We start from the raw sequence: 27497 nt of genomic DNA on the forward strand, positions 1-27497 counted from the left end.
TTAGCTGTTGCTTCAAGTACTTATATTCAAGAGAAGAAAACGGTTTCCTATTTTCAATTCGATATGGCTTTGATTCTGTCTGTTTCTTTATTTGAAAGTCTGTAAGACAGGCACTCAGGCATCTGGGGTCTGAACAATCTTTCAACAAATATGTGAACTCTATTATTAAAATAACAGTAATGTTCCCTCTATATTAGTAAAGATATACTATTCTGAAAAACAGAAACAACATAAATTATTTTCTGAATGGATGACATACCTGCTTCTGGCATTTCAACAGGCTCTATATTGGATGCAAACTCCTCCCTGACATCGGGACCATCTCCACCTTCACCCCCAGTCTTTGCCACAGACAGTTCCTGGAGACCAGCTTCCAGGCCAGAATCTTTTTTGAAAAAAATGCATCAATTCAGCTGTAAAGCATACAGTGTAAACAAGGGAATGATGATATTCATTCCCTCGGTGTTATGAATTAAAAGCCTTAGGTTATTATGCTAAAAATGTGATGAATAAGAACCTCAGGAGCATTATTCCGGGAATGTTTTGCTGAAGAAAAAGGAAAGCAGAATTTTCCGGAATGTTATTACCATTTTCCTTTTCCAGGGTTGTCCTCAGACAACTTAGTTGCCCGCCTCTCTCTCTCTTGAAAACAAGGGAAAAGTTGAGCAACCACACTAACCTGCAACCTATACTCTCCTCAGATTTTTAGGAATTGTCTGAAGTCTTTTTCTAATGTTTCCTTTCCTCCTCTTATTGGTTATGTCTTAAGGCATGACGCACAAATACACTTTACCTTCAGAGGCATCCTTCTCCTCCTCTTCATCACGATTCACTGGATCCTCTTCCTGGACCTCCTCCTTTCGAGGTATGATATCCTGAATCTCAGCTGGTGGTTCCTCTTGTTCACGTTGCTCAACACTGGGCTGCTGGTCCTAGTAGAGTGTGCATGCAAATAAAAACGTTTTGTTGTTAATACATCTAACAGCATAAATATACATAATACATAGATATATCTGATCCTAAGTAAACCTAACAACATTTTCCCAACACAATTCTATGTACTTACTTTTAATAAAGTTACTCTTCCCACAGAGAAGAGTTAGCTCCCATAAGAGTTACCCAGAAAGACTGTGGAAGTTATTTAAATCTATGTTGGGATGGAAGTATGCAGTCTGTTGTTAATAAGCAGGAGGAGGAAGTCACTTGGCACATTTCCAGGGAGTTTAACAGGATACTCATCCAGGCAACACCAGACTGTAATACATCTGGATCAATGTTCCTTCCTAAGACAAACTGTCACCCTTTATCAGCATGGAAGACCTTTATCACTGCAACTGTACTACTTAACATCATTTTCTCAAAAATAAACTTGTGCTAATAGAAAACATCAAATGGTAAGGTACTCACAACCACAGGTTCATCCAGCTGGGAGGAATCTTGATCTCTAGGTCCCACTGTTGACGCCACTTGCCCACTCATATTTCTCCCTGAAAGTAGAATATTGTGATTTAGAAAATATATTTAAGAACACAGCTATATTTCATCACTTTTATGACCATATGTTGACTTTTTTTTTTAAATGCAAAAATACATTCAAAAGCAAACTGGTTATGTATGAGTGTACGTGCATTTCAATTACACCAAATACAGTCACTTGCAAAGCCATTTGTGTCTTTCCTAAGCTGGCAGAGAAACCACCTTAAGATACACAGGAAGGCTGAATTTTTGTGAGGAAGCTTGATTTCACACCAGAATTCTCCATCATGAAGATATTTAGTGAAATGCTGCTAGGAATTTAAACACTCAGGACTATTGCTCTTGTCACACTCCTATTCACCAGACCTATTTTTCCCAACGCCCTTGGAATTCAGCTGGAACACGAAGAAAGCCTCAGTCTTTACAGCCTGACTATGGCGATTTTCTCAGTGTCTGTGACCGAGGTGAGGCTGCATACAGAGCAACCGGTCCACTTCTCTCTTGGCACCTTACCACAAAACTCGTGATACAGTCACAACCCCACTGCGGTCCAGTTTCTAGGCCTTTCCTTAATCGCCCACCCCGCCCCCTGCCCAGGTCCCAGTGCCGGCCCCAGATTCTGTGCTCTGTCGTTAGTTCCAGGGCCCCAATGAACCAGATATCTCAAATAGCACCCCCAAGTCTCCCCCTACCATCATCATAACCCCCTGCCCTCCCCTGCCCACTGCCCTTCCTCTCCGGCCACCAGGGCAAGAACTATGGCGTCGCAACACTTGTGAGGAGAAAGATGGCTACATTGAAGGCCTTCTGCCTCAAAGGCCCCAGATCGCACTGCCCGACCCACCCAAAACTCGCTGGCTCCCCCTCACATACACGCACACTTAAACTCCAGACAGGACAGATCTGTGAACCTACCTGGTGAGTCTCAAGTAGTGAGAAAGAACCGGGACTGAATAAACAGACCCGACTCAGGCCCAACGCTCCTCACAGAATGCTCAGGAACGCGTATGCGCAACAAGGGGCATGCGCAGCCAGGGGTGCGCGCGCGCACAGGAACACACTGCGCATGCTCCCTGCGTTGGGCGTGTGCAGTGCAGGTTGAGGTTTTCCCGCCATTGAGGCAGAGTCCTGGAACTGCAGGGTCTTTGGAGGATGAGAAAGGGGCCTGAGGAATATATTTTTTTTCTTTCCAGTGCAGTCTTTCTTATGCATCCACAAACTGTGGTGATAGGTAGTCCCAGGTTACCCTTAGTGGAGAATGTGTCTCTGAAAGACAGTCATGACAGAAATCGATATTACGTTTTGTAATATCTATTTTTATACATGCTTTGATAAACCAATTCCTCCTCTGCTTTTGGGTTTTCCGTCATACTCCCAATGGCTTTACTCACTTCCATGGAATAAGTACATAAACAGATACCTCTGTTTCCACTTTTTTCTTGGGGCACTGCACATTTAAATCTCTGAACTGGTAACTAGTTTCTCTGAATATACCTCTGGTTCCTATACAGTATTGTTCTTTCAGCTTCGGACTTTACTTTCAGCACCAGGCACATCCACAGCTGGGTGTTGTTTCCACTTTGGCTTAGCCTTTTCATTCCTTCTGTAGCTATTTCTTCACTCTTCTCCAGTAGCACATTCTTCTTATTCTATATAGCGGGAATTTTCCTACTTACTAGGAGTTTTAATTTTCCCAGTTTTACCCAAGAGAAAGGAAAGCATGTTCACACTAGGATCTTTACTCAAATATTCTATTCATGTACTCCTAATAGCCAAAACTAGAAACAGCCCAACTATTCAACAACTGGTATATAGATGAAAGAAAAACAAAAGAGTATACTCGTACAGAAGAACACGACACAGTCATTTAAAAAGGAACGACTAAGGCATGTAACAGCAAGGATGCATCTCAGCTGTGCCAAGGAGAGATGTCAGACACAGAAAGCTATGTATTATATCATTTCATGTCAATGGATTTCTGGAAAAGCACAACTAGAGGCAGAGAACTATATCTGTGGTTGCCAGGGTATAGGAGTGCAGGAAGGAGTCTGAATGCAAATAGCCCAGGGGAGCATTTTCAAACCAATGGGACGATTTCTACGTTTTCCTTGACGTAGTATTTACACAATGGTATGCATATGTCGAAAGTCGACAAACGGTAATGCTTTAAAGCATTCACTTCTACTGTATATAAATTATATCTCAATACTTCACTTTTTTAACAAGGAAAAGGATCGCTTTAGTATCTAAATACTGGTTATTGTATCCATCTAGACCTTGAGCTCATAAACATGAAAATCTTATTTGGAATTCTTCCCAGACCTGGCCAACTTCCAGGATTCCCCATGACGCCTTTGTACCCTTATGACAGGACACAGAAACCTGGTCTTAACCAGGATTACAGTTCCATCCCCTTCACCTCAAGTCAATATCCTTGCTGAGTTCTGTCCGTTTTACTTCGAAAATGTCTAATGCATCTACTTTTTCCAATGTCCACCACATCTGCTCTAGTCCAAAGCCCCCCTCCATTTACTTGTCAACCCCCTTCTAATGGGTCTCTCACATCCACTCAGGCTGCCTGTCGCCCACTCACCGCCCTCTCCCTCCCTCTCTTACAGTTGCAGAACTGTTCATGACTTTCTAGGTAAAGGCTACTGTCCTACACAAGAACTTAGAGGTATGGTCTAGCCCTTGCCCCGCTTGCTAACAACATGGAAAGTAAAGAATCCTCTTCTTCTCTCTCTTATGGAGCTTCATTCCTACCCTCCAATTCCTCAAGCTTAGATTGTCCCATATTTCTGAAGCCTCTGGTTAGTAAACTCCTTCAAGCTAGGCTTCAACAGTATATGGAATGAGAACTTGCAGATATACAAGCTGCTTTTGAAGAGGCAGAGGAACAAGAGATCAAATGGCAAACTTCATTAGATCATGGGGAAAGCAAGGGAATTCCAGAAACACATCTACTTCTGCTTCATTGACTAGACTACCTCAAGGCCTCTGACTGTGTGGATCACAACAAACTGGAAAATTCTCAGAGATGGGAGTACCAGACTAGCTGACCTGTCTCCTGAGAAACTGGTATGAGGGTTAAGAAGCAACAGTTAGAATAAAACACGGAACAACGGACTGCTTCAAAGTTGGGAAAAGAGTAAGACAAGGTTGTATAGTGTCACTCTGCTTACTCAACTTACATGCAGAGCACATCATGGGAAATGCTGGGCTGGATGACTCACGAGCTGGAGTCAAGGTTGCTGGCAGAAATATCAAGAAGCTCAGATGTGCAGATCATACCACTTCAATGGCAGAAACTGAAGACGAACTAAACAACCTCTTGATGAGGGTGAAAGAGGAGAGTGAAAAGGCTGGCTTAAAAATCAATATTCAAAAATATAAGATTATGGCATCCAGTTCTATCGTTTCACGGAAAACAGAAGGGGGGGAAGTGGATGCATAGACAGATTTAATTTTGGAGGCTCCAAAATCACCGTGGATGGTGATTGCTGCCATGAAATTAAGACACTTGATCCTTGGAAGAACAGCTATGACAAAGCTAGTATGCATGTATGCTCATTGCTTCAGTCGTGTCTGACTCTTTACGACCCCATGGACTGTAGCCTGCCAGGTGCCTCTGTCCATGGCATTCTCCAGGCAAGAATACTTTAGTGGATTGCCATGCCCTCCTCCCATGGGGCATGGCAGGGCATCTTCCCAACCCAGGGGTGAAACCCATGTCTCCTGCATCCCGTGCATTGCAGGGGTGATTCTTTTTTTTTTTTTTTAAACACTTTATTTATTTTTTAATTGAGGGATCATTGCTTTACAGAATTTTGTTGTTTTCTGTCAAGCATAAACAAGAATCAGCCATAGGTACACCCATGCAGGCGAGTTCCTTACCACTGAGCCACCAAGGAAGCCCACGTCAAACCTGGACAGCGTAGTATAAAGCAGAGACACCACTTTGCCGACAAAGGTCCATAGAGTCAAAACTATGGCTTTTTCAGTAGTCATGTACAGATGTGTGAGTTCGATCATTAAGAAGGCTGAGTGACAAAGAATTGACGCTTTCGGTTTGTGGTGCTGGAGAAGACACTAGACAATCCCTCGGACAGCAAGGATATCAAAACAGCCAACCCTAAAGGAAACCAACTGAATATTCACTGGCAGGACCGATGCTGAAGCTGAATCTCTAATACTTTGGCCACCTGATGGGAAGAGCTGACTCACAGGAAAAGACCCTGATGTTGGTGATCAGGATGGGAAGCGTAAAGCAGGTTAGGCCCTGGTGACTGCTGAACAGGTTTTACAAGCACAATCTCTCCCCCAGGGAACCAGTGCTCAGTTAGCGGAACTTTTGGCTCTGAACCGAGCTCTAGAGTTAAGCAAAGGGCAGCAAGCAAATATCTACACTGATTCTAAGTATGCTTATTTGACTTTACACGCTCATGCTGCAATATGGAAAGAACGAGAGTTTAAAAGGGCAACAAGAGAACGTATTAAGCATTTTAGAGAGATCCAGAGACTTTTAACGAATATATATTGTCCTAAAGAATTAGCTGTTATGCATTGCAAAGGGCACAGCAGGGATGGGAGTAAAGTAGCTGAAGGTAATCAGCTGGGTGACTGTCAAGCCAAAAAAGCTGCACTTTAGGAAACCCCTTCACTGCAGAGACCTTTGATCTGGACAGGTCCTGTGGAACAGGAAAACCCACAATATACTGAGGAAGAATTTAAAAGATATGAGAAAAGAGGAGCAAAGGTTACCTATAAAGGATGGCTACAGGCCGAGGATGGACGATTAATAATTCCTGAAAATACTCAATGGAAATTTCTTAAGGGTTTACATCAGAGTTTTCGTTGAGGTGTAGAGAGTACTTCAGGTCAGTTCAGTTCAGTTCAGGCACTCAGTCGTGTCTGACTCTTTGCCACCCCATGCATTGCAGCATGCCAGGCCTTCCTGTCCAGCACCAACTACCGGAGTTTACCCAAACTCATGTCCATCGAGTCGCTGATGCCATCCAGCCATCTCATCCTCTGTCGTCCCCTTCTCCTCCTGCCCCCAATCCCTCCCAGCATCAGGGTCTTTTCCAATGAGTCAACTCTCCACATGAGGTGGCCAAAGAATTGGAGTTTTGCTTCAGCATCAGTCCTTCCGATGAACACCCAGGACTGATCTCCTTTAGATGGATTGGTGGGATCTCCTTGCAGTTCAAGGGACTCTCAAGAGTCTTCTCCAACAACACAGTTCATAAGCATCAATTCTTCAGCGCTCAGCTTTCTTCACAGTCCAACTCTCACATCCATACAGGACCACTGGAAAAACCATAGCCTTGAGTAGACAGACCTTTGTTGGCAAAGTAATGTCTATGCTTTTGAATATGCTATCTAAGTTGGTCATAACTGTTCTTCCAAGGATAAAGCGTCTCTTACTGTTGAAAGATTGTTGCTGAAGGAAAAGATGCTGGGATCCCTGGCCTCCTGAGGAGAAGAATTCAATCTGTGGCCAGAGACAAGGCTTGATCACTCAGAGCTTTTGTGTAATAAAGTTTTCTTAAGCTATAAAGGAGATAGAAAAAGCATCTGGCATAGGCATCTGAAGGGGGCAGAAAGAGTACCCCCTGCTAGAGGAAAAGAACAGAATGGGAAAGACTAGAGATCTCTTCAAGACAATTAGAGATACCAAGGGAACATTTCATGCAAAGATGGGCTCGATAAAGGACAGAAAAGCTATAGACCTAACAGAAGCAGAAGATATTAAGAAGAGGTGGCAAGAATACACAGAAGAACTGTACAGAAAAGATCTTCATGACCCAGATAACCACGATGGTGTGATCACTCCTCTACAGTCAGACATGCTGGAATGTGAAGTCAAGTGGGCCTTAGAAAGCATCACTAGGAACAAAGCTAGTGGAGGTGATGGAATTCCAGTGGACCTGTTTCAAACCCTGAAAGATGATGCTGTGAAAGTGCTGCACTCAATATGCCAGCACATTTGGAAAACTCAGCAGTGGCCACAGGACTGGAAAAGGTCCGTTTTCATTCCAATCCCAAAGAAAGGCATTGCCAAAGAATGCTCAAACTACCGTACAATTGCACTCATCTCACATGCTAGTAAAGTAATGCTCAAAATTCTCTAAGCCAGGCTTCAGCAATACCTGAACCGTGAACATCCTGATGTTCAAGCTGGTTTTAGAAAAGGCAGAGGAAGCAGAGATCAAATTGCCAACATCTGCTGGATCATGGGAAAAGCAAGAGAATTCCAGAAAAACATCTATTTCTGCTTTATTGACTATGCCAAAGCCTTTGACTGTGTGGATCACAATAAACTGTGGAAAATGCTGAGAGAGATGGGAATACCAGACCACCTGACCTGCCTCTTGAGAAATCTGTATGCAGGTCAGGAAGTAACAGATAGAACTGGACATGGAACAACAGACTGGTTCCAAATAGGAAAAGGAGTACATGAGGCTGTATATTGTCACCCTGCCTATTTCACTTATATGCAGAGTACATCCTGAGAAATGCTGGACTGGAAGAAACACAAGCTGGAATCAAGATTGCTGGGAGAAATATCAAGAACCTCAGATATGCAGATGACACCACCCTTATGGCAGAAAGTGGAGAGGAACTAAAAAGCCTCTTGATGAAAGTGAAAGAGGAGAGTCAAAAAGTTGGCATAAAGCTCAACATTCAGAAAACGAAGATCATGGCATCCGGTCCCATCACTTCATGGGAAATAGATGGGGAAACAGTGTCAGACTTTATTTTTTGGGGCTCCAAAATCACTGCAGATGGTGACTGCAGCCATGAATTTAAAAGACACTTACTCCTTGGAAGGAAAGTTATGACCAACTTAGACAGCATATTCAAAAGCAGAGCCATTACTTTGCCGACTGACGTCCGTCTAGTCAAGGCTATGGTTTTTCCTGTGGTCATGTATGGATGTGAGAGTTGGACTGTGAAGAATGCTGAGCGCCGAAGAATTGGTGCTTTTGAACTGTGGTGTTGGAGAAGACTCTTGAGAATCCCTTGGAGTGCAAGGAGATCCAACCAATCCATTCTGAAGGAGATCAGCCCTGGGATTTCTTTAGAAGGAATGATGCTAAAGCTGAAACTCCAGTACTTTGGCCACCTCATGCGAAGAGTTGATGGACATGAGTCTGAGTGAACTCCAGGAGATGGTGATGGGCAGGGAGGCCTGGCGTGCTGCGATTCATGGGGTCGCAAGAGTCGGACACGACTGAGCGACTGAACTGAACTGAACTGAACTGAACTGAACTGAACTGAGCAGTCTGTTACTGAAAGAAAGGAAAGTCTTAAAACTCAGAATGGCAACAGGCCCGTCATCCATAAGATGTATTTTGGGATAATCTTGGCACCAGAGGATTCATCCCTGGCCAGAGAAACCATTGACTTGAAACTTATAGAAGGGCAGATTCCCATACAAACAGTTTCATTTCCATAGATTAGGGGAACAATGTCTGAGTATAACAGACTGGTTTGTGAAGTAGGTTCTGAGCCATTAGGCGGAAGGGACTTGAAGACAGAGTTTGGGGTAATTGCACAGTACACTAACATAGCTTCAGACAAACATTTCCACAAGAAAAATGCATTGGTTAACTCAAGGTTTGAAGATAGTTAACTTCAGGTGAAACCAGGTGTCATTATGGCAACACAGTATTTTAAAAGAAACCTCCTTTAAAATTTGTAATCTTTTGTTGCAGCTGCCAAGTCGCTTCAGTCGTGTCCAACTCTGTCCGACCCCAGAGACGGCAGCCCACCAGGTTCCTCTGTCCCTAGGATTCTCCAGGCAAGAACACTGGAGTGGGTTGCCATTTCCTTCTCCAATGCAAGAAAGGGAAAAGTGCAAGCGAAGTCGTTCAGTGGTGTCCGACTCTTAGCGACCCCTTGCACTGCAGCCTGCCAGGCTCCTCCGCCCATGGGATTTTCCAGGCAAGAGTACTGGAGTGGGTTGCCATTGCCTTCTCCATTGAAATTTGTATCCGTTCAGCTCATTTCAGTCACTCAGTCGTGTCCGACTCTTTGCAACCCCATGAATCGCAGCACACCAGGCCTCCCTGTCCATCTCCAACTCCTGGAGTTCACTCAGACTCACGTCCATCGAGTCAGCGATGCCATCCAGCCATCTCATCCTCTGTCGTCCCCTTCACCTCCTGCCCCCAGTCCCTCCCAGCATCAGAGTCTTTTCCAATGAGTCAACTCTTTGCATGAGGTGGCCAAAGTATTGGAGTTTCAGCTTGAGCATCATTCCTTCCAAAGAAATCCCAGGGCTGATCTCCTTCAGAGTGGGCTGGTTGGATCTCCTTGCAGTCCCAGGGACTCTCAAGAGTCTTCTCCAACACCACAGTTCAAAAGCACCAGTTCTTCGGTGCTCAGCCTTCTTCACAGTCCAACTCTCACATCCATACGTGACTACTTGTATATAGAAGGAAAAAAATATTGGGAGTTTGTTTCCTTCTGCCGCTTACGAGAGAGAAAAAATGCCTAACGCTTGCAGCCTATTTCTTCCGTTTGGAGACCCCTGGCCTTCCTGCCTGTTACCCTCTCTATTTCATGGCTGCAGTCACCATCTGCAGTGATTTTGGAGCCCAAAAAAATATAGTCTGACACTGTTTCCACTATTTCCCCATTTATTTGCCATGAAGTGATGGGACCAGATGCCATGATCTTCGTCTTCTGAATGCTGAGCTTTAAGCCAACGTTTTCACTCTCCTCTTTCACTTTCATCAAGAGGCTTTTTAGCTCCTCTTCACTTACTGCCATAAGGGTGGTATCATCTGCATATCTGAGGTTTTTGATATTTCTCCCGGCAATCTTGATTCCACCTTGTGCTTCCTTCAGCCCGGCGTTTCTCATGATGGACTCTGCATATGAGTTAAATAAGCAGGGTCACAATATGCAGCCTTGATGTACTCCTTTTCCTATTCGGAACCAGTCTGTTGTTCCATGTCCAGTTCAAACTGTTGCTTCTTGACCTGCATATAGGTTTCTCAAGGGAGTACTTACCTGATGGCTTCTCATTTGTTTGAATGTAAAAATGTAATGAAAATTTAAAGGACATTATCAAAAGATCTTAGGTTTGTAAGAAAAATATCCCAAAGACTGAAAAGCTAGTAAAATCTGGATTACAATGAAGTTGAAAATATCCCAGAGAAGACTGGGAAACTGATTTTACTCATATGCCAAAAGCTAATGGATATTCTTGCTCACAAGTTTGGGTGGATACTTTTACTGAATGGATTGAGGCTTCTCCCTGTCGCAGTGAACTGGCTAAGGAGGTTATAAGGATTTTAATCTATGAATTATCCCCAGGTTTGGGCTGCCATGGAGGCTTCAGAGTGACAATGGCTCTGCCTTTAAAGTGGCTCTAACTCAGGGGATGTCTAAAGCTCTAGGAATAGAATATCACTTACACTGTTCCTGGAGACCCCAAGCTTCAGGAAAGGTTGAAACAGCTAGTGACATTATCAAAAGACATCTGTGCAAATTAACTCAAGAGACACAGGACAATTGGATTAAAGTTCTACCCATAGCTTTAATGAGGGCAGGGACTGCTCCCCAAAAGGAGGGGCTGTCCCCCTTTGAATGTATTTATGGAAGGCCTTTCTTATGCACAGAGATTTTTATACACCCTGAAGCCTTAGAATTAACTAATCATGTAACTCAGCTCTCAGCTTTTCAACAGGCATTAACGGAACTCCGGCAGGTGATTCCTGACCCAGCCTCTGAGTCAAGCAAGCCTCTATTTCAGCCAGGAAATGAGGTCCTGAAAAAAACATTGGGATCTGGGGGCCAATCCCTCGAACCCCTCTGGGAAGGCCCTTACCAGCTCTTCTTTCTTCTCCCACAGCTGTCAAAGTGCCAGGAATTGATTCGTCGGTGCATCACACTCGAGTTTAAGACGTGGCACCCTGACCAGAACTAAGTGACGTCATTTTGTGTCTTTACTTTCTATGCTCTCACTTTGTACTTTTCAGATGGGGCTGCTAATCTGTGTGAGCCTACTTCTGCTGACTCCAAAAATCCTGAGTTTGCCGTTTGATCCTCAAGACACTGCCTTCCTGTCGTGGGCTCACTCCTGTGCTGCATTCCACAATGGGTCTAACTGCTGGGTCTGCAGAGTGCTCCCTTCTTCATCAGTGGAAAGCTTCCTGCCGGGGTCCAGCCCCGGGGGATCCAGGGTAATTCGAAGCGGGGATGGAGTCAGCGTCCTAGGAATTAATTGCTTAATTAAAGATAAGGAGGGAGATTAGAAAGAAATAGTGTAGTAGGAAAATACTAGTGGAGAAAAAGAGGCTGCATAACTTGGTTTACGTGGAATACCAATAAAACTCCAAGACAAGCAGTTTGCACCACCTACATAGGCCACAGGCGTCTTTCCGTTCTCCCGAAGGAGAGGACACACTGAGGCCTCCCCGGTCAGACCTTAGCAGCCCAGGCAAAATTAGCAGGCTTGGCAAGTATCTACGCTCCAGATGAGAATTCAGCCAGAAGGGGAAAGAAAGAACGACACGGGGGAATCAGACTTTCCAGAAACTGATCTGATTTCTTTATTTTCAGGTTTGCTTCTATACCTTTTGTTACACATAGAGACAAATGGAAATTTTAAAGTCACGCAGGAGTCAGCAGCCCTGACCTTTATCAAAATCAGGTGCTTCGTATAAACGTATACAAAAAGGTCTTTAGGGGTTTTACATCATCTTCTGGCTATGAGGCCTGCTGACATTTTATGATCCTTTCTTTTCTGATAACAGTCAGTCAACCAGAAACTTATTTTCCAGGGGCGATTTTTCTTAAACCAGGCACCACCCTCTGAAGGTACCAGATAAAGTTGCATTCCTATAGGGTGAGGGTGTAGTGGGTTACAATTAAGAAAGGCATTTACTTAGCCTAAGGTTAACATGATTAATCTTAAAGGTTAATACTTATTTCTCCTATATGCTAGTTATATATTCATTAACATGTATACGGGCAGGGGATTTAGCAGCAAACTTTGGCCCAATAAACGGAAAACCCTTCAGCAACATGATTTTTATCTTTAGAAAAACCCAATGGTAACTAAGACTTTCAAAATACTCCAAACTCTCAGTGCTGCTTATGGTTGAGAGGTTGTAAACAATCATGTACCTAGTAGCAAGAGTGGGGATAATCCTGTCACACAAGCTGGTCTGCCAGCAGAGAGGTTTGACCTGAGACACCCTTGTCACGCCCAGGAATTTTTATTAACTGGAGCTGTAGGTTAACTCCTTCTCCGAGAGAGGTGGGGGACAGCCCCCCTTAGTGTCAGAGGTGTAGGTGAGAGCATAAAGCAGTAAAGTAGACAGACTCTGGTTTGGGGGGTAGATGCTCGGGAACAGGGGGTTTCCTGAGGCTCGATCCCGCCTTTGCGTATGCCGAAGCCTCCTTCCTCATGACCTTTGCCACGGGCGGAGTTCCTCACGCTGGCTCCCGGCAGCTTCCCATGGTGGACATCTCCCCTTCAAGCAAAAGACTTTCTCCAAGTCTGCGAATACCTTCCACAACAGTCATATGTGAGGCCTCTTCTTAATCTGATGACATCTAACAACCCTAAGAGGGACCGGTACAACACTTTGTACGTTAGCTATGGACATAACATGGCTTTTAATTTTGATTATACATTGTCTGGGTTTAATGACTATTTCGCTGCACAGAAAGTAAATGGGTCTAGAATTAGTGGCTTTTTTACCTGACGTTTATCAAATATGGGATGATATGAGGTTATATGGCTAACTCCCGAAAAAGGACGTCTAATGTCTACTGCCCCTATATGCTGGGAACAAATAGAGCCATCCCCAGAATTAGCCAACAACTTAATTATAATGATTGGAAACAATTGGGACTCTTGCCTCAGGAAGTATGCAAGGTAATCATTCCCATATTTTCCAACCCCAGTTCAGGTCCTCCCTTTGCCTAGCCAGGCACTGATTGGGACTGGATATCTCCGTCCTGCTGGCTTGCTCCAAACGGGACCTATTGGATATGTGGCTCTTGCCTATGGGCATGGCTTCTCCCTGGCTGGATAGGGAGATGTACCCTAGGTCTAGCTTTTACTCACGGCTTCATCTTTTCTGAGCTTCCAGAAAAGCCTGCTAATGTACCACACCTTAAACTGTGGGCAAGATCTGTATTTCGCTGGTGTGATTATTTGGCTACAGTGTTTGTTCCCTCTCTGGGAACTACAGATGTTATGCTACGAGGGGATGCTTTGACTAATTTTACTCAACAGGCATTACAAGATTCTCAGAAAGCTATGTCAGCTCTTAATGCTGAACAAATACAAATTAGAAAGGTGGTTTTACCAAACAGATTGGCCTTCGATATTCTGACAGCTGCACGAGGAGGAACTTGTGCCATTATTCATACCCAGTGCTGTACATATATACCTGATGTGAGCACTAGTGTTACTCATTTTGCTAAACACACGAACATGATGATTCAGTCTATGGATGCTCCTGAAGCCTCAATTGCCTCACTTTAGGAGACGTTAACTAGTTCCCCATGGTGGAAAACTATCTTAATTACAATAATTCCGATTGTTCTGTTTTTGCTGTTTGCTCCCTGCACCTGTAACTGTGTAGCTAGATTTGTTTCTAGTCGCATGAAGGCTTTTAAGTTACAAATGGTTGCTCCAACTCCTGTGACTGCTGCAGCTTCCTCCAGCTACTACTTGGGACCCCTGGATCAGAGACCCTCAATATGAGGGTTAGGAGAATCTGTTGCCTCACCAAGTTAGGGACAACGCCCCTTATCAGCTCGGAAGCAGTTATGGAATGAGAACGAGGCCCCTTTCCCTAGGAAACATAATTCTCCTAAAAGAAAAGAGGGGAATGAGAGGGTAACAGGAAGGAAGGCCAGGGGTCTCCAAACAAAGGAAACAGGCTGCAAGTGTCAGACATTTTTATCTCTCTCTCTTAAGCGGCAGGAGGAAACAAATTAGTGTTATATTTTTTCCCCTTCTCTATACAAATATAAACAGAGAATTCTCTTAAAATTTTGTGTTGCCATAATGACACCTGGTTCGACTTGAACTTAACTTTTCTCAAACCTTGGGCTAACCAATGCATTTTTCTTATGGAAATACTTGTCTTAAGCTATGTTAATGTTCTGTGCATTTACCCTAGACTCTGTTTTCAAGGGGGTTCTGCCTAAAGGCTCAGAAATATGGAAATATGCCTTTCTTCAAGATTCAAGTCAATCGTTTTATGGCCTGGGAGGACTCACCTGGTGCCCATGTTTATCTCAAAATGCATGTTGTGTGTGAGGGGCCTGGTGACATTCTCTGAGTTTTGAGACATTTCCTTTCTTTAATTAGCAGACTGCTAGCAGGTATATAACATCAAGCTAAAGACTAGCAGGAGGGCACTCTTTCTGCACCCCCTTCTGATGTCTATGTCAGAAGATTTCTCTATCTCTTCTATACTTTAACGAAACTTTATTACACAAAAACTCTGAGCCATCAAGCCTTGTCTCTGGCCCCAGACTGAAGTCTTCTCCTCCAGAGGCCAAGAATCCTGGCGTCTTTCATGGTTCAGCAACAACCTTTCACTGGGAAGGATTGAAGGCAAATGGAGAAGGGGGAAGTAGAGGATGAGACGGTTAGATAGCATCACCGACTCAATGGACATGAATTTGAACAAACTATGGCAGATAGTGCAGGACAGAGGAGCCTGGGGTGCTACAGTCCATTGGGGTCTCATGAAAAGGGTTGGACATGACTGAGAGATTGAAAACGAACCACCACCACCACCTTACTTTGAGTTTCCCTAATATGCCACAGCCCCACTCTCAACGGGGCTAAGAAGCTTTCTGTGTCTGTCAGTACTAAAGGCTGAGACTTATCTCTTCACACTCTCAGCGCCCCCTGCTTAAGGGTGATGGCGGGTCCTGAGAACACTCATCACTCCCTCCCAGAGCTCAGAGCACAGAGCCTTCTTGCAATAGTAATGGAGCACCCTGCCCTGCTACAGAAATGGGAGTTGTAGCTGTTTACCTACTCTTAATCTGATGCTTTTGAACTGTGGTGTTGGAGAAGACTCTTGAGAGTCCCCTGGAGTGCAAGGAGATCCAACCAGTCCATTGTAAAGGAGATCAACCCTGGGTGTTCTTTGGAAGGAATGATGCTAAAGCTGAAACTCCAGTACTTTGGCCACCTCATGCGAAGAGTTGACTCACTGGAAAAGACTCTGATCCTGGGAGGGTTTGGGGGCAGGAGGAGAAGGGGATGACAGAGGATGAGATGGCTGGATGGCATCACCGACTCGATGGACGTGAGTCTGAGTGAACTCCGGGAGATGGTGATGGACAGGGAGGCCTGGCGTGCTGCGATTCATGGGGTTGCAAAGAGGCGGACATGGCTGAGCGACTGAACGGAACTGAATATGTTTTCTCCCTTTGCATTGAATTCACTTCCACATTTCTTCTTTGAGTCACCAAATCAAACTCTTCTCATTCCCAGCTGGTTACTGTAACTGTAACAGTAAGCAGCATCTCTATGAAGGATGGTGCATGTACCCCCGAGCTATGTATTTTCTTCCTCCTTTCCCGGCAGAATCTGTGAACTCCCAGACATCACAAATAGGGCTCCAGATCACCCACAAAAGGGGTGGTGCTGCAGGGCAGGCTGGGACTCTCATGCACAGCCTGAGTCAAAGCAGGACTGTGTTATAAGTGTCACAGGCTGCCCCACTGCATCATGGGAGCCAAAAGAGCAATGGTCTGAAAGTCTTAACACAGACACTTCTGTGGAAGGAACACCAGTGTCTTCCTAGGGACCTGTGAGTTGTTGTTTGGTTTGGGCCTATAAAGTCAGTGACCTTTCTCACAACACTTGCAGGCTTAGCTGACCTTCCATCAGGACCTCTCTCCTCCCCTACAGCTCCCTACCTACTGTACCAAAAATCATACTTCTGACTTCAGTGTGCGGATTGGGTTTTCACCTGGCAGGGATACCAACACAACTTTTTATGCTGAAACCTCAAGATACCTGAAGAGAAAGAGTTTTAAGAAAGTCCATCTTTCAATTATAATAGAAAAACTGCCTATGTAACAATGAAGATACAACAAATTAAAATACTAATAAAATGTTATTTGGAAATTATCTAGAATGTCACACTTAAGTGAAAAAAAATTTAGTATGTGGTCTATTGCCTTTCAGGTTGAATCTGCATTTAAGAAAATTAGGAGATGGGCGAGGTAATGTCTTCAGGATATGGTATTTGTTGTTCTGTTTGTCATTATATTATTTCTATGGTTATGCTACTTTCCAGAATGATGAGGGTGTTCCACTAACGTCTGTCATGGCAAATACATGTTTAGAGCTTGATATGGACTAGGAACTGTTCTCTGTGATGTGTGCATGTTGACATGACTCCCCACGGTCTTTCATGAACTTAGGAGAAACTGTGTTCAGTCCATAGGCAGATCTATTGTAGGGTTTCATGCGGATGAACATGTTGATCTGCCTTCTGACCCACAGTAGACTAGACACTGCACTGTATTCCAGACTGGGAGTCAGAGACCACACCTGTCTGTTTCTCTCTGGCGTGGGCACCAATCTGACTCAGCTCTTGCCAGCTAGGTGACTTTGTGCAAATTCATTCACCCATTAACGTCTGTGTGTCTCTGCTCCTCAACTGCAGAAAGGGATGATAGCATTAAAACTGCTCACCGTACAGTGTTGCTATGAGTACTCAAAGATTTCTGAGTACACATGGAGTATATATGTACGTTGTGTACTTACGGAGAGCTAAGCCCAATCCAGAAGGGTGAGCTTTTCTTCTTGTCTCTCTTCACTTCCGTTTCTGCTTGTACTCATATCCCCCTGTCCCTGACCCCATGCTTTTACCTCCCCAATCCCAACTGATCTGTGTCATCTCTGATCTGTGCCCCTGTCTTCAGACTCTCCATCCCAAAACACAGCTGAACATCTCCTCAGGATTTACCTCGGAAAATATCCATATCATCACCCTTGGATTAAACAATCATGAGTATTAGTGGAAGAAAGAAGAAACAAAAAATCTGGAAATGTGAAAACTACACAAGAAATAAAGCATTCCTGATGATCGTCTGACTATTAATGTTTTCATATCTTCATCAGTTTCAGGTCTTTAGAATTCGATTGAGAATTAGACTTTATAAAATAATGGCAAAAAAAAGGCCATGTGATGAGGTTTCTTGGCCTTTTAATTTCCCTGGGCAATGCTTTTAAAGATGTATATACTCATGTTCTATAACTCTCCAGTGACCACTTGCTTTCCCGTCATGATGCAAATCCTATGAAGAGGTCATTAGACGTCTAACTTCACATAGAATATTCACTAAAGTTTTTCATACGAGCATATGATGAAACCCAAATATTTACTTTAAGCTTCACAATATCCCCATAAGAAGAGGGGGATACTCACTGTGCTAAAAATTAAAAAAAACCAACCCTCCCTCATACCTCATACACTCCATTCTTAAGGCCCCCGAAAAGCCTGAAATGATAGTGCAAGGTCCACGTGGTGTGTCAATGGTGGTCTTGACATTGTGTCTCTGGAACAATCTCCAGGGAAATGTGGAACAGCAATAATATTACCAACAGTAATGACAACAGCTAGAATTGACTTGGAACACACCATATGGCACGTACTGTCCTGACAATTTCCCATGACTTAACATGGTCAGTGGTCTACAGTGCCCCATGAGGTAGTTAAAGTTACTCGAAGCTAGTGTTTCCATGTGGCTAAAAGAGGAATGAGGCACAGAGGCGCTACGTAACCTGTTCAGTGTCGCCCAGCAGTAAGGGAGCCACAGGTCTGGACGCGCTGTGGAAAACTCTGGGTGTTCTGTATTTATTCAGACAAGGGTAAGATCCAACAGCTACAGCAAAATATGTAGAATAACAGCTACCACATAACACAAATGGATCCTACATCATAGAAATGCACACTAAATAGAAATCTGATTTCTTCAGAAATCTTTCAAATGGAGGCTTGACAAGACTGGCATCAGGATGTTTTGCAGAAACGACGGTCTACAAACAAGAGCCTCCTCAGAACAGCAGACAGCATGTCAGTGAGTCTCCTAGACTGGAGGTCTTGGGTTTGTGCATCAGAGAAGGCAGGAAACCCCTGTCACATGCTCTCAATGGAGACAGTGCCTGGCAGTAGGCAAAATAAGACCATGCCTCTGCTCCGGTAGTGCCTAGACAAGTTGTCCATGTCAATCAGAACTGAGGAATTCTTTTAAAAAGTGCAGATTCCATGATCTACACTCAGTGAGTCTCACTAAGTGTGGCTACAACAGCGCCCTAGAATCTGTGAGATTTCACTATACTTGGGAAACTCTCAGGGACTTTATTAAACCCCTTTGGTAGTGAGACTGTCAGCAAAATAAGGAAAATAGAGATCAGAACAGATATTAGAAAAAATATATAGATAATCAACAAAACCCAAAGCTGGCTCTTTCAAAAGGTCAATATGAATTCATAAGTTTCCACCCACAAGAATAAAAGAAAAAGATAACTAAAGACAAAACTTCCCAATATCAGGAAAGAAATAGGTTACAGATTCCACATTTCCTAATCCAATCATTTCATCAAGGTGAATTGGGCCAAATCCAAGCAATGTGATGAAACCACTCGTTTTCTTTCTCATTGTCCTCCAGCTTCCCCTTCCTGCCTCTCTCCTTTGCCCCAGTTCCTTTCTCCTTCTTAAGTCCTGCCCTCCATCAAGAGGAGCAATGTTATGAGGCATGATTCCCATGCCTCATAATCCCATGATGATAACCGATGTCTGCTGCTTGGCTGACATTCAGCGTGGATGCTATCATCCCTCTAGCTGGTACACTGAAGCTCTCTGTCTCTCATGATGGACCAGAAGGTTTCACTCTACTTTCAAGTATAGGTAGGAGAGAAGGTGCAGGGCACATGCTGGAGCCTTGAGTCCTTCATCTAAGAAATGCAGAAGACCACAAACTGTGGGAGAAACAGAAATAGCAGCACCAGGCCCCTTTCAATGAGAGCTACGTGCCAAACCCAGCACATCACAGGATTGCTTGACCTTCAGGAGCACGCCAAGTAGATTTCCATGCCAGGACTGTTGCATTTATTGTTCCTTCTGCCTGGAATGCTCTCCCCTTAGGTAACCCCACATCCTGCTCCCTTACTTCCTCCAGATCTCTGCTTACTTGCCATCTTTCACGGAGTCTTTCCCTCATTATCTTGAATAAAATAATCACATCATACCTACATACACCTTTTCCCCTGATCTAACAATATCTTTCTTCATAGTGCCTGCCAACCTTGATTATTTACTGACCACCAAGTCTATGAAATGAGAGACTTGGTTGGGTTTGTCCTGTCCCAAAGTCCTCCAATAGTGTTCAGGTCTATGGCAGGTGCTCAGAAAACGTTTGCTGAAGGACAGTCTGGAGCCAGGCCCTTTACACACATTGCTAACATGCACAGGTAGCCTCCAAGATGGGCACTGGCCCCATTGTATTAATTATGATACAAACTGAGATTTCAGGACACAAGTGATACACTCAACAACACACAGTCAGCATGTCAGGTTCCAGGCTTCGGAATCATGTCTGCCAGCTTTCAAATCCTCAGTTCCTGGACAGGGACCTCATAGCCAAGAGCAAGAGGTTTTGTATCTAACACAAAGACACCAGACAGCTCAGGTAGATACCCAGAGACACCAAAAGGAGCTCATTGAATCTCTGCACACAGAGCACACAACTCGAGTCTCAGACCCTCAAACACAACAGAGACCATAACCACACACAAAGACAAAGACCCTCCAATCAGACCAAAGTCTTCCAGACACAAACAAATGAGAGCTGCACAGATACTTCACATCTTGGACACTGACTCCCAAACCACTGGGACACTTACGAATCTAATACAAAAGCCCCTAAAGAGAAAGACAGAAGTTTAATAACTCAAGAACATCATATAATCTTAAGATAAAGTTTCCGGACAAATGAAAAACTTGCAACCTGTGCCTAGATCCCCAAGCAGCTGACAGTTTTCACCTTTAGACTGACCCATCCTTAAAGCAGCACAGAGGCATCACAACTTGGAACCCAGAATCAAAAGCTCAGTGATCTCACATTCTGGGGTGCAGACGCCTACACAGAGATCTCACACCCAGGGACTGAAAAGCCAGCAAGCTCCAAAGATGCACATCCCGGTATACAGGCACATATCCTACAGGCTTTGTACTATGGCTCACAAAATCCACTCAGATCAAATATACCATCACTCACAACCCCGCCCAAAGACTCATGGAGATCAAATGTACCCAAACAGCACCCGTGTTATCACACGTAGCAATACACAATCCCAAGCTGCCAGATACAGGTTATTCTCCAGGGAAAGACACCAAACTCAGGGACGTCTCCCTGGACATGAATTGCATGCATTTGTGTGAATGACCTTGCACTACAACACGATCCACACTGAGCCAGAGCTGAACAAGACTGAAACGCCGTCACCATGCACAGGCAGCGACTGCGTCAAACCTCGCCACTAGCCAGGGCAGCTTTTAGACCCCTTCTGAAAAAGCAATAAAACTCGGAGGAAAGTTGTATGCTCTGAAAAGTCGCGCACGCCAACGCAGGCGCCTGCCTATACAGGCGCCTCTCGCCCTCAGTTTCAGTTCCTAGACCACAGAGCCAGCAATCACGCGGTGGCCAATCACTGCTCAGAACGCTTCCCTGACGCCAATATCCAAACCGACAGCCAGCTTCTTGCTCTGTAGTCGTCCCACCAACGAAGGGGTGGAGTTGAAAAAGAGACAAAGAAAGTTTCCGCTTAATACCTGTGTCCACTGTGATTCGAAAGCAGTGGGAAGACGAAGAGGAGCGAATGGGGATTGGACCCAGTGGCGCCATGAGTGCCCCCGCAGGGAACTGTGGTCCATGCCCGACGCGGTGTAAGGGGACCCTCTCTCTGTTGTCACAGGCCCTCTCCCAATGGTACCTTTCAGAGTGGGTGGTCTTACCGCTACCCCTCAGTGGTACATCCCAGGACAGAACTGTTTCATCTCGCGCGCCCCTTGTTGGTGGGATTGGAGAATAGCAGATGTAGATGCCTGTGGACCATTCCAGGAGGATCCACAAAGGGCAGAAGGGCAAGGTTAGGGTGAAAACCCCACAGATTGTGGCAATTTTGGACTCAGAAAAAACTCTTCATAAACTGAAGATTACATCTGTATGGGGATCACTGTCGTAACAGAGAACACTGAAAGCATTTTCTCTATGCTGGGCATTGTGCTTGTTTGTGCTTTCCTATTCAATGCAGAATAGGTCTCATGGGGGAAAGCCAGCCGCAGTCCCCCAAGGGGCAGGATAAATAAAGCTTCCGGCTGGGATCTGAAGTTCTGGCGTGGAAAAGCCCTGTGTCGGTGACTGACTAATATGTGGAAGAGACAACAGGACCTTCCATTCTGTTAGGACAGGGGTCAACTCCAAGGAGACCCAAGGACACCATCACGTAGGTGAGATAAAGACCATGGCTTGGTCACCATCTTGTTATCCCTGAAAATGTTCCCTAGCAGGATCCTCAGCCTGTCCAGCTATGCCTCTCTCAACAAGTTTAAATTTGTGTATTCATTCCATCATTCATTCATTCTCTCCAAAGTATGTGTCAAGCACAACGCTGTGTGTTAGCAATGAGAAAAATCAACCTTTTCCTCACGGAGCTTACATTCTGTTGGGATCACGTGGTCCCCAAATACAAGTAATTTATCAGGTGTTTGTAACTGACATGATTAAACTTCAATTGGGATAGTGAAATAGAGAGAGGGGATGATATCTAGAAAGAGTGGTCAGGGAAATTCTAAGATTCTCATATTTGAGCAAAAGCCTAGAGGAGTTATGCCTATCCGGGAGAACAGTATCCTAGACAGAGGTAAGGCCAGTGGAAAAACTGGGAAGTAGAACCCTGTGTAGTGCGTATGAAAACAGTGAGGAGGGCAATGTGACAGGCACAGCATGGTGGAGGGAGAGCGAGGAGATTGGGTGACAGAAGTGATGAGGGCCAGGTCCCTTGGACCTTCTGGCCAATGAGAGGATTTTGACTTGAACCACAGGAGGCTTCTTGTCAGAGAAGTCCCCAGGCTTCTTTCCGAGGCCCAGATCGCACATGATCGTTGAGGAGCTCTTGGTTTATTTGAAGAAAAACCCTTCCCCACCCCTTCTGCAGCTGAGCATGCCTTTCCTGGAATCCCCTACACTCAAGGGGAATGCCTCCTACTGCTCCCCGTGAACATTCATGTCAACCGATGATACCCTCAGGAGAGACAGGGCAAGGACCCTGTTGCCGTGAGTGAGGTCACATTGAGTCTTGCAAAGGCAAAGAGGGATGATATAACAGGCACAGCGATGGCAGGGAGAAAGACAAAGATAGAGCATTAGACAGGGACGGAGAGACTACTTCTGGCACCAAACTGTCCTCACTTAGTTAGCCCAAGCCCTGCTACTGGATGATGTACAGCACATTTTGTCTATAGGAGAAAAGAAGCCCTTCCCTCTAGGGAATGACTCAGTTGCCCATGGCCTGGGCCTTAATCATGCTCCCTTCGTCCGTCATCAGGGGCCTCTGCCCTTCAAGACAAAGACAACTCCATTCCTGGGGAGGCTTATACTGTACACAGGGTCTCTCACAACCTATCCTGCCCAGACTGCCCTCCTGCTGATCTCACTGCCAATGACTCCTTTCATGGGGGAAAGAGAGGCAGGGATCTCTGCAATTGTAGTGGAACCTCATGCAAACTGGTGAATGGGAGATTTCTCCCCAGCTGCTTGGAGGCTCACCTCTGTACCTTCCCCCACCACGTCCCCAGGGAATGTGAAGATTACATTCCACACATCAGGTAAGAAGCTAGGTGTGTGATGGGGAGACACAGAGACATATCCTGACAGTGAGTCAGTCATAGGGTCCTTGCGGCCCTGTGCAAACGCCCCCCTCCCCCACTACCTGGTCAGGGTTGTGCTGAGTCTTCCCTGCCTCCTCCAAGAAGCCCAAGCTTACATCCAATGCCTCCCCTCCTCATGACCTGAGACCTTCCATCTGCACAGGGCCTTGGGCTCCCATCTGCTGATGGTGCCCTCCTTGTTGTGGGTTGGGCGGATGGACTGAGGGAGTGTGTGTACACAGTTTCTGTCACAGGGCGCTTATCAAGGGTGGTAGTCATATCAGCAAGGATTGTTCTTCACAGGCTTATTACCTGGGCTTCTGCGACCTGCGCATTATTACCCTCTCTGAGGCTGGGGCCCCAAGCTTTTATCTCTGTAGAGAGGCATGGTAGAAATCGTAGCAAACGTGACACCACAGGCCGGCTTCTACGGCCTGTGAGGCTGGGGTCCATCCAGCCTTCCTCTTAAGACTATTCTCATGTGCAGAGACATGAACAGCTGAGAGGCCCAACCCTCTGCACAAAGACCCCCGAAATAGTTCTGAGATTTCATGCGCTGGGACAGAGATCTGCAAAGAGTTCAGTCTGCTCATCCTGGACACCAACCCCAAACAGCTCTAATAGGTCACACCTGAAGACACAGATTCACGTCCGCTCAGAAATGCCAACTTCAGATGAATTAGGATCCCTAAGAGAAACAGCCTTGCTCACAGCCTGTTCTACAGGGTTCACTTGTAACCTCTGTGCTTCCTGCATGACCCTGCATTCTGAAGGAATTCTGGGAGAAAAAACAGGAAGAGGCACACTGTGCTTTGGACAAACTGGCCCTCATTTAGTCACGCAGCTACCTCAGGAAGAGGTTCAGTGACCCCAGATTCTTGCCCCACACACAAAAGCATGAAAATGATTAACTTGCGATATCTGATCTCTGTGTTTCACAGTAATCATTTGCCAGCATTCATGCTAGACTTCATGTATTTCCTAGGCAAAAATCATATTGTCTTCACTGCTACCGCCTCAGACCAGTGGTCTCAGAGCTAACGGAGGAGCTGTGTCCCGGGCTATAGTCCCCAGGAGGCCCCAAATCCAACTTAAACTCACAACTCTTCTGTTGTATGGTTTTCTTTAAGTGGGCACTACTCTGGCTAACAGCTCCCATTTACCTCAGAGGCTTCACACCCCTCCCCCAGAGCCTACAGTCTGAACCCTGGGACACAGAGGCCCCACATCTTTGCCTCTGGGCTACTGAGTGGGCATTTGCACTGAGTCTCTGTTCAGTCAACCCCAAGGGAGAGAGGCCTCCAGTCTTGCAATTCCTGCAGCCCGCAGTCACCAGCATGTCATCCTGAGGAAGGCAGGTTCATTCCAGGGGCGTGGTGTGCCATAGGAGCTGAGGGGTTCTGAAATTGATGTCCCATGACTGGGTCCTGAGAATGGCCCTAACCCCACCCTGGTCAACTCTGGTCATGGTAACTTTGTATCCTGCCCCATGGGAGGTTCAGAGTGAATGCCAGATCCACAGAGCAAGTCCCCGGGACTGGTCCTCTCTATCGCAGCACCCACTCTGGGCTACTGAATTCTGGAGATAGGAGAGGTTTTCCTCTCACTGTGCCTATGACAACTCCCTTACATCCCTCTAATCACCTCTGTCATTTTCCAGAGTCCTTCTCCTGGTGACAGCTGCCACAATTCCTCTCCCCAAATTCCCACTCCTCCCCTCCCCTTCCACCAGGCCTCCCCTCCCCACTCAAGGGCCTCTTTAGCCCCTCCCCCAGCCCTACTCACAGGGCCTCACCCCATTTGTGTCCTCTCACCCAGCACCCACGCTACCTCAGAAGAGCCCCTCAAGACCCTGCCTGCTCCCTGCATTCTGCAGGACACCTGTCTCCCGCCCACACGCTGGGTCTGTCATAAAGTCCCTGTGAGGGCCGAACTGAAAAATCTGTTCAGAATCCAGATAAAATTCAGACCCAGACCAGCAGTCCAGGGCAGTTCCTGTGGGGCTGGAAGGAGAAGGAGAGGGTCTCTGAGAGGAGCATCTGGTCTCAGAATCCTGAAGGGGTGAAAAGGTATTCTTCAAGGGTCCTAGTCAGGATGAAGTGAAATGGCACCTTATAAGTACTTATGCATACATGCCAAGTGTGTGCCAGTTCTCTTGAATCGTGTCCACCAGGCTCCTCTGTCGATGGGATTCTCCAGGCAAGAATACCGAAATGGGTTGCCATTCTCTCGTCCAGGGGATCTTCCTGATCCAGGGATCAAACCCCCATTTCCTGCATCTCCTGCATTGGCAGGTGAATACTTTCCCACTGAGCTACCTGGGTAGCCCCAACATTTGTTGAGAGTTAATCTAATATTGTGTTCTCACTACACACACACACACACTCACACACACTCTCACACACAAAGTCTAACATAAAACAAAACTAAAGGGACACAAGGAAATTTGAGGAGGTGTTGGGTATGTCTATTACTTTGATTGTGGTGATGTTAGTATCATTGTTTGCATATGTCCAAACTCATCAAATTGTACACATTGAATATACAATTTGCTGTATATCAATTATATTTCAATAAAGACGTTTAAAAAAGGAGAGCAGAAAAATGTTCTCCAAAAAATTGATACTTACATAAGTGAGAACATTTCTTTAAAAATATTGAGGAGCAAACTTCACTCAAAAAGTAATGAAGATGAATAATACCCTTCTATCCGTTAAGTTCATGTGTGTGCATGCTAACTCACTTCCATCGTGTCTGACTTTTTACGATCCTACAGACCATAGCCAGCTAGGCTCTCCTGTCCCTGGGATTCTCCAGGTAAGAACACTGGAGTGGGTTGCCAGGGCCTCCTCCAAGGGATCTTCCTGACCCAGGGATTGAACCAGACTCTCTCATGCATTGGCAGGCAGGTTCTTCACCTCTAGCGCCACCTGGGAAGTCCCAAGGAAGTTAATTCCTTTGTCTCATATTTTGAGGCCACTGTTACCAGATAACATACAGCCTTGTCATACTTTTCCCCAATTGTAAAGCAGTCCCCTCTTCCATCTTTGGTTCTAACTTGCTTCTTGACCCGCATACAGGTTTCTCAGGAGACAGGTCAGGTAGTCTGGTACTCCACTGTAGTTAAGAATTTTCTACAGTTTGTTTGATCCACAGAGTCAAAGGTCTTAGTGTAGTCAATGATGCAGAAGCAGATGTTTTGTGGAATTTCCCTTGCTTTCCCCAAGATCTAACAAATCTTGGCAAGTTGATCTTTGGTTCCTCGGCCTCCTCGAAACCTAAGTTGTATATCTGGAAGTTCTCGGTTCACGTACTGTTGAAGCCTAGTTTGAAGGAGTTTACAAACCAGGAGGCTTCAGAACTTGGGGACAATCTAAGTGGAGAAGCTAAGGAAATTGGCGGGTGTGAAAGAAGTCTGATAAGAGGGACAAGAAAATGAAGCTCTACTTTCGATGTTGCTAGCAAGGTAGACAGGGGCTAGACCATGCCTTCAAGTCGTTGTATAGGAGAGTAGCCTTTATCTAGAAACACATAGACAGTTCTGCAACTGTAAGAGAGGGAGGGAGAGGGCGGGAATAGGGAGACAGACACAGTGGATGTAAGAGACCAGTTAGAAGGGGGCTTGACAATTAAATGGAGGGAGGCTTGGACTAGAGCAGATGTGATGGACATGGGTAAAAGGAGACACATTAGACGTTTATGAAATAAAATGGACAGAACTCAGCACGAATTTGGACTTGAGGTGAAGGAGAGGGACTTGTAAACGTGGTTAAGAACACGTTTATGTGTTCTGTCATAAGAGTATGGAACTGTCATGGGGAATCCTAGAAGTTGGCCAGGTCTGGGAAGAATTCCAAAATAAGATTTTTATGTTTCTGAGCTCATGGTCTAGATGGATACAATAACTAATATTTAAAACTTAAATGTTCCTTTTCCTTTTTTAAAAAAAAGTATTAAGGTATAATTTGTATACAATAAAAGGCAACACTTGAAACATAGTTTGTAGAGTTTTCACAAATGTATACCGTGGTATAAATGCTACCACAATAAAAATGTAGACAACCGCCCATCATTCAA

The 27497-nt window shown here is 45.2% G+C and overlaps 1 long non-coding RNA gene across 1 annotated transcript in view; it reads right to left on the bottom strand.

The window, feature by feature from the left end:
* Positions 1–896: 896 nt before the first annotated feature.
* Positions 897–27497, bottom strand: part of LOC128070357 (uncharacterized) — a 211044-nt gene continuing 184443 nt past the window's right edge. Inside the window, exon 3 of the long non-coding RNA XR_008201609.1 lies at positions 897–932. This is a non-coding gene — a long non-coding RNA (uncharacterized LOC128070357). The remainder of the gene's footprint in view (positions 933–27497) is intronic.

The sequence above is a fragment of the Budorcas taxicolor genome, chromosome X, assembly GCF_023091745.1.
Source record: "Budorcas taxicolor isolate Tak-1 chromosome X, Takin1.1, whole genome shotgun sequence".
NCBI classification, from domain to species: domain Eukaryota; kingdom Metazoa; phylum Chordata; class Mammalia; order Artiodactyla; family Bovidae; genus Budorcas; species Budorcas taxicolor.